Raw genomic sequence first — 7,377 nt, 5'->3', positions numbered from 1 at the left:
ATGTCTGGGTACTTATAATAGTAGTATCAAATAATATCAATCAGCTGAACCACTCCTCCTTAGAAAAGATTGGGAATCAACAAGAATATGACTGTATCAAGAGCCATGATCTAGTTCACTTAGCAGCAAGTAAACCAGTAAACTGGTAATTCTCTAGAAAACTATGATGCACCTAGTCCTTGCTTTAAGCTGTTGTAAAGCTAATGTAAAATTAATGTAAACATTATCAAGTTTGCAAAAACTTTCTACAAGGCTTAGTGAAATCACAGTAAAGTTTATATAAAATAAAAATAAAGTTATTTCAGTTCAGTTTTTAAATTAAATACCACATGATTCACTTGGCTCCAGCATGTAATAACCTCATCTATTACGATAGCTTTGGAGATCTCTCACCCTAACAGTCTGACTCACTGTATAACCAGAGATGAGACTTTGGACATCACATTATAATTCTCATACCACGATTATATTACTAAGAACAGTTCATCAAAATGTTTTCTCTAATTAACCTCTAGGTTCCTAATCTGGATATGATAAAACTAACTAGCATCTGCAAATCACCAGCATAAATCATAGAATCACAGAATGGTTTGAGTTGGAAGGGACCTTGAAGACCATTTGGTTCCAACCCCCCTGCCATGGGCAGGGACACCTTCCACTAGACCAGGTTGCTTAAAGCCCCATCCAACCTGGCCTTGAACACTTCCAGGGATGGGGCATCCACAGCTTCTCTGGGCAACTTGTTCCAGTGCCTCACCACACTCACACTGAAGAACTTCTTCCTTACATCTAATCAAATCTACCCTCTTTCAGATTAAAGCCATTACCCCTTGTTCTGTCACTGCATGCCCTTGTAAAAAGTCCCTCTCCAGCTTTCTTGTAGGCCCTCTTTAGGTACTTGGAAGGCTGCTATAAGGTCTCCCCAGAGCCTTCTCTTCTTCAGGCTGAACAGCCCCAACTCTCTCAGCCTTTCTTCATAGCAGAGGTGCTCCAGCCCCCTGTTCATCTTCGTGGCCCTCCTCTGGGCCTGCTCCAACAGGTCCATGTCCTTCTTATGTTGGGGACCCCACAGCTGACCACAGTACTGCAGGTGGGGTCTCACAAGAGCAGAGTAGAGGAGGAGAATCACCTCCCTCGACCTGCTGGTCACACTTCTTTTGATCCAGCCAGGATACGGTTGGCTTTCTGGGCTGCGAGCACACATTGCCGGCTCATGTTCAGTTTTTCATCCACTAATACCTCCAAGTCCTTCTCCTCAGGGCTGCTCTCAATCCATTCTCTGTCCAGCCTGCATTTGTGCTTGAGATTGCCCAACCCATGTGCAGGACCTTGCATTTGGCCTTGTTGAACTTCATGAGGTTTGCATGGGCCCACCTCTCAAGCCTGTCAAGGTCCCTCTGGATGGCATCCCTTCCCTCCAGTGTGTCGACCATACCACACAGCTTGGTGTCATCAGCAAACGTGCTGAGCGTGTATGAGAGACTGAGAGACTGGCAACCATTTTGTGTCAAACAACCAAACAGGTAGCCACAAGCAGCCGAAACAGGATGTGTCCTGTGGAACTGGGGTAGTGAACTGTTTCTGGGAGGCTTTCCAGTGGTTGTGCCTCAAAGAGGCTTTCTGGTAATTGTTTTTCGGGAAGTTTTCTAGCGGTTGCACTTCAGACATTTTGTTGCAGGTTCAGAGTTTTACCACGAGCACTTACCACAGCAGTTGTGTAAACGAGTTAAATGGGATAATGGGGCATCAGCCACACACACACACACACACACACACCCCCCAAGAACTTTGCTACAGCTGTTAGGTGTCAAGATTTATTTGAAATATCTGCTATGTCAAATTTAGCCACACTTGTGTTATAAGTCAATGTTAAATAAAACGTATTTTGAGCACTTAGGAGCCATTGGCACGACTCTTGCCCTGGGATTCACCGAGCGAAACGGGTGTTGAAATTTTCTCTGTCCCTCCCAAGTCATTGTTGTGAGTCCTGTGTGTGGCAACAGTCTATCTAAAAGATCACCTCCCCCGAGCCCACCAAGTGGGATGGGACAGGGTGCACTCAATCCCACTGTCTATGTCATTGACAAAGATGTTATCAAACCTCGCATTTAAGAATCACAACTCTATCACTGCTCTGGCCCTCTGGAGGTGTAACCACACACTGTTTCTAACTCAAGGACAAGTATAAAGCACGTGCAAGACCAGAAGGAATGAAAATCCTGATACTGTTGTAAATGGTACAAGGCATTTAAAAAATGTGTTATGATTCCTTTTAGTATTTAAAGAAAAACTTGTCTTGGCATGGATTGACAGCCTCAGTACTTGCGGTTTTTACTTTCTCTGCAATGGCATGTTGTTCCTCTAATAAAGAGCTGATATTCTCTTCATTTCACCATTTCTCCTATCTGATTTAGTTAGAATGTATATATCCTGCATGCTCAGAAAGTTTATTTCAGAGGGTGCTAAATGACTACAGGTGGAACAGCAAAACGTATTTTAGGGTCCATTTTTCTGCTTTCCTTTTAGACACCACCACTTTTTGTCACACAGGTGCAAAGATTTCATTTATCTTGCCTCAACTGATAAGGAGCATCCTGGTTCCTCAGTAACCAGTGGGATAGTTTCAGCTTGCAAAGTTTCCATTTAGCAACAGCTCGCAGACTAGACCCTGCCAAAGTGTGTCTAATTCTGTTACAGATGCAAATATCAAATGTGCGCAGTGGGCAGCACTTCCCTAGGCTGAAACCATACTTCCTGCCATAAAGGATAGTCCATTTATAACATTTCAAGGGGCTGTGATGAGATACCATTTACCAGGCATAGCGATACTGTTAGCTGATTTCAGCCTTTCCTGTGCCTCTATATTTCAACATGCAGAAAGAGTTGCATATATAACAGAGAGAGTTATATAGCTTCTACAGGTTAGACTAATGCAGCTTCTGCAGGTAGATATTTTTTGTAGTCTCCTGATCCTGCAGTCCTTAGAACTTCTAGGTGGTGAACATAGGGAAGCTGGGAGATGGACTGGATGTTGTCCCAGCCTCTGAAGTTAGGTCTACATTGCAGGGTTAAAAGGAAGTTCAGGTTTGCTTTCTGCCCACATTGCTGGCATCAGCTCAGTTTTTGCTGTCCTATTGCTATGGCATGTGGTAAGTGTAGCTTAGCAAGTCATATAAAACAGTTAAATCACTCACTATTTATTTTATCCATTTTTCCCCTTTTTGTTTCTAGAAATCATAAGATATTCATTACATTTCCAAGCGAGAGTTTAATTCTCAGTGAACACAGTATGTGGAATTGAACAGTATCCACCAATTCAGAAAACAGTTTTTTCAGTAACAAATATTTCACTGTAGGATGAAAAGGAATGCACGATCACCATATGCCAACCCATTGGCGGTACTAACCTGGAAAGACAAAGAGGCACCGACGGTGGACAAAATGGCTCACCAGCTCTGGCAATATGAAGAAAATCCCTATCCCTACAAGCTTGCATCTTGGCTGTGGAAAAACTGTCCAAAAAGTCAAAAAAAAACTGATCGAACTGATTGAAAAGTCCTACTCACCACCTGTACGGACTAGCATCTCAGATATTAGGAGTGAGTGTTCCTCGGCTCAAGAGAGAGAATATAGAGTACACACTATGGGATACCCTGTGGTTTTACCTGTGTGACCATGGAGAGGACATGAGGAAGTGGGATGGAAAACCTACCTGGACCCTAGATGCACAGGTACATGAGTTGCGAGGAAAAACAACCACAAAAGGGGATTCTTCCAGGAAAAATGCTGCTCCAGTTTCCAGGCAGAGTAGAAGGGATGATCTTACTTCTGACCTTCTTGAAGGCACTTCTAGGTCATTTTTACAAGAAGTCAGTAACAAATATTCTGACCAGGATTAGAGGGGCCCTGCTTCCAGCCAGGTGGAGGAAAAGGACAACTGGATTTATTGAGCTGTGTGGATTTGATGGCCTGGCACGTCAGACCCACAGGAGTATAAGGCTCTGGGAGACACCAGTGCACAGTGTACCCTAATGCCATCAAGTTGTAAAGGGGCATAACCCATCTGTATTTCTAGTGTGACAGGGGGATCCCAACAGCCAACTGTATTGGAGGCTGAAGTGAGTCTAACTGGGAATTAGTGGCAGAAACACCCCATTGTGACTGGCCCAGAGGCTCCATGCATCTTCGGCATAGACTGTCTCAGGAGAGAGTATTTTAAGGACCCAAAGGGGTATAGATGGGCTTTTGGTATAGCTGCCTTGGAGATGGAGGAGACTGAACAGCTGTCTGCCCTGCCTGGTCTCTCTGAGGACCCTTCAGTTGTGGGGTTGCTGAGGGTCGAAGAACAAGTGCCAATCACTACCACAACAGTGTACCAGCGGCAATATTGCATGAACCAAGACTCCCTGATTCCCATCCACAAGTTGATTCATCGACTGGAGAGCCAAGGAGCAATCAGCAAAACTCGCTCACCCTTTAACAGTCCCATATGGCCAGTGCGACAGTCTAACGGAGAGTGGAGACTAACAGTTGACTATCGTGGCCTGAATGAAGTCACGCCGCCGCTGAGTGCTGCCTTGCTGGGCAGGCTAGAACTTCAATATGAATTGGAGTCAAAGGCAGCCAGGTGGTACACCACAACTGATATCACTAATGTGTTTTGCTCAATCCCTTTGGCAGCAGAGTGCTGGCCACAGTTTGCTTTCACTTGGAGGGGTGTCCAGTACATCTGGAATCGACTGCCCCAGGGGTGGAAACACAGCCCCACCATTCGCCATGGGCTAATCCAGACTGCACTGGAAAAGGGTGAGGCTCCAGAACACCTCAGTACATTGATGACATCATCATATGGGGCAACACAGCAGAAGTTTTTGAGAAAAGGAAGAAAATAATCCAAATACTTCTGAAAGCTGGTTTTGCTATCAATCAAAGTAAGGGACCTGCACAGGAGATCCAGTTTTTAGGATTAAAATGGCAAGATGGACATTGTCAGATCCCAATGGATGTGATCAACAAGATAGAAGCTATGTCTCCACCGACTAGTAAAAAGGAAACACAGGCTTCCTTAGGCGTTGTGGGTTTTTGGAGAATGCATATTCCAAATTACAGACTGATTGTAAACCCTCTCTACCAAGTGGGTGGAAGAAGAAAGATTTTAAATGGAGCTCTGAGCAACAACAAGCCTTTGAACAAATTAAACTGGAGATTGTTCATGCAGTAGCCCTTGGGCCAGTCCAGGCAGGGCAAGATGTTGAAAATGTGCTCTATATTGGAGCGGGGGAGGATAGCCCTACCTGGAGTCTCTGGCAGAAAGCACCCGAGGAGAGCTGAGGTTGACCCCTGGGGTTTTGGAGTCAGGGATATCGAGGATCTGAAGCTCACTATACTCCAACTGAAAAAGAGATATTGGCAGCACATGAAGGAGTTCGAACTGGTACTGAAACACAGCTCCTATTAGCACCCTGACTGCTGGTGCTGGGCTGCATGTTCAAAGAGAAGGTTCCCTCTACACATCATGCAACTGATGCTATGTGGAGTAAATGGGTTGTGCTGATCACACAATGAACTCGAATAGGAAACCCCAGTCACCCAGGAATTTTGGAAGTGTTCATGGACTGGCAAGAAGGCAAAGATTTTGGTATATCACCAGAGAAGGAGGTGATGTATGCTGAAGAGGTCCCATTGTATAAAAAACTGCCAGAGAATGAGAGGCAATACACCCTGTTTACTGATGGGTCCTGTCACTTTGTAGGAAAGCATCGGAGGTGGAAGGCTGCTGTGTGGAGTCCTATACGACAAGCTGCAGAAACTGCTGAAGGAGAAGGTGAATCGAGTCAGTTTGCAGAGGTGAAAGCCATCCAGCTAGCTTTAGATATTTCTGAATGAGAAAAGTGGCCACTGCTCTTTCTCTATACTGACTCAGGGGTGGTGGCAAATGCCCTGTGGGGGTGGTGGCAAATGCCCTGTGGGGGTGGTTACAGCAATAGAAGCAGAGCAACTGGCAGCGCAGAGGTAAACCCATCTGGGCTGCTGCACTGTGGCAAGATATTGCATCCTGGCTAGAGAATCTGGTTGTAAAAGTACGTCCCATAGATGCTCATGTACCCAAGAGTCGGGCCACCGAAGGACATCAAAACAACCAGCACATGGATAAGGCTGTTAAGATTGAAGTGGATCTGGACTGGCAACATAAGGGTCAATTATTTATAGCTCTGTGGGCCCATGACACCTCAGGCCATCAGGGAAGAGATGCAACATATAGATGGGCTCATGATCGAGGGGTGGACTTGACCACAGATACTATCGCACAGGTTATCCATGAATGTGAAATTTGCTGCAGTCACGCAAGCCAAACAGTTAAAGTCTCTGTGGTATGGAGGATGATGGCTGAAATATAAATATGGGGAAGCCTGGCAGATTGACTATATTACACTCCCACAAACCTGCCAAGGCAAGTCCATGTGCTTAAAATGGTGGAAGCAACCACTGGATGGCTGGAAACATATCCTGTGCCCTACGCCACTGCCCAGAACACTATCCTGGGCTTTGAAAAGCAAGACTTATGGTGACATGGCACCCCAGAAAGAACTGAGTCAGACAACAGGACTCATTTCTGAAACAACCTGGGCCAGAGAGCATGGCATTGAGTGGGTATATCATATCCCCTATCATGCACCAGCCTCCAGGAAAATCAAACGATACTATGGACTGTTAAAGACGACATTGAGAGCAATGAGGGGTGGAACCTTCAAACTTCGAGATACACATTTAACAAAAGCCCCCTGGTTAGTCAACACCAGAGGATCTGCCAATCTGACTGGCCCTGCCAATCAGAACTTTTACGTGCTGTAGAAGTGGATGAAGTCCCTGTAGTGCACATGAAAAATATGCCATGGAAGACAGTCTGGGTTACTTCTGTCTCAGGCAAAGGCAAACACATTCATGGGATTGCTTTTGCTCAAGGACCTGGGTGCACTTGGTGGGTGATGTGGAAGGATGGGGAAGTCCAATGTGCGTCTAAAGGGGATTTGATTTTAGGTGAGAATAGCCAATGAATTGACTTGTACAATGTTAATTGCTATATAACCCTGCTACTGTATGTCATCATTACTAGAATTGTTTTATATGCTATATCAATGGTATTACAGTAAGAATCACTTAGAATAATGAAGAATGAACTTCAATAAAAACAAGCAAAGCGCAGTAGTGGTGGAACAATAACTGACTTCAGTATGCAACAATCCAACACTACACACCATCCTCCTGCTGTGCCCAATGTCACCCGCTCACTGAACCGCACTGAAGCCCGATCCTGCTCTGCTGACTGAGCGGACTTCGCAGCATCCTTCCTGCCCAGAAAGACTGTTATGCCAGATG

At 45.2% G+C, this 7,377-nt stretch overlaps 1 long non-coding RNA gene across 1 annotated transcript; it reads right to left on the bottom strand.

Annotated features, from left to right (window-relative positions):
* Window positions 1–353: 353 nt before the first annotated feature.
* On the bottom strand, window positions 354–6,822 carry LOC115334225. Its single transcript, XR_003921070.2, has 3 exons — window positions 6,621–6,822; window positions 5,108–5,110; window positions 354–364 (listed from the first exon to the last, which is right to left on the bottom strand). It is a non-coding gene; the product is annotated as an uncharacterized LOC115334225 (long non-coding RNA).
* Window positions 6,823–7,377: the final 555 nt, after the last annotated feature.

This window comes from Aquila chrysaetos, chromosome 2 (assembly GCF_900496995.4).
Source record: "Aquila chrysaetos chrysaetos chromosome 2, bAquChr1.4, whole genome shotgun sequence".
Taxonomy (NCBI): domain Eukaryota; kingdom Metazoa; phylum Chordata; class Aves; order Accipitriformes; family Accipitridae; genus Aquila; species Aquila chrysaetos.
Note: the sequence above shows the minus strand (reverse complement) of the source record. Positions and strands in the feature narration are given on the sequence as shown.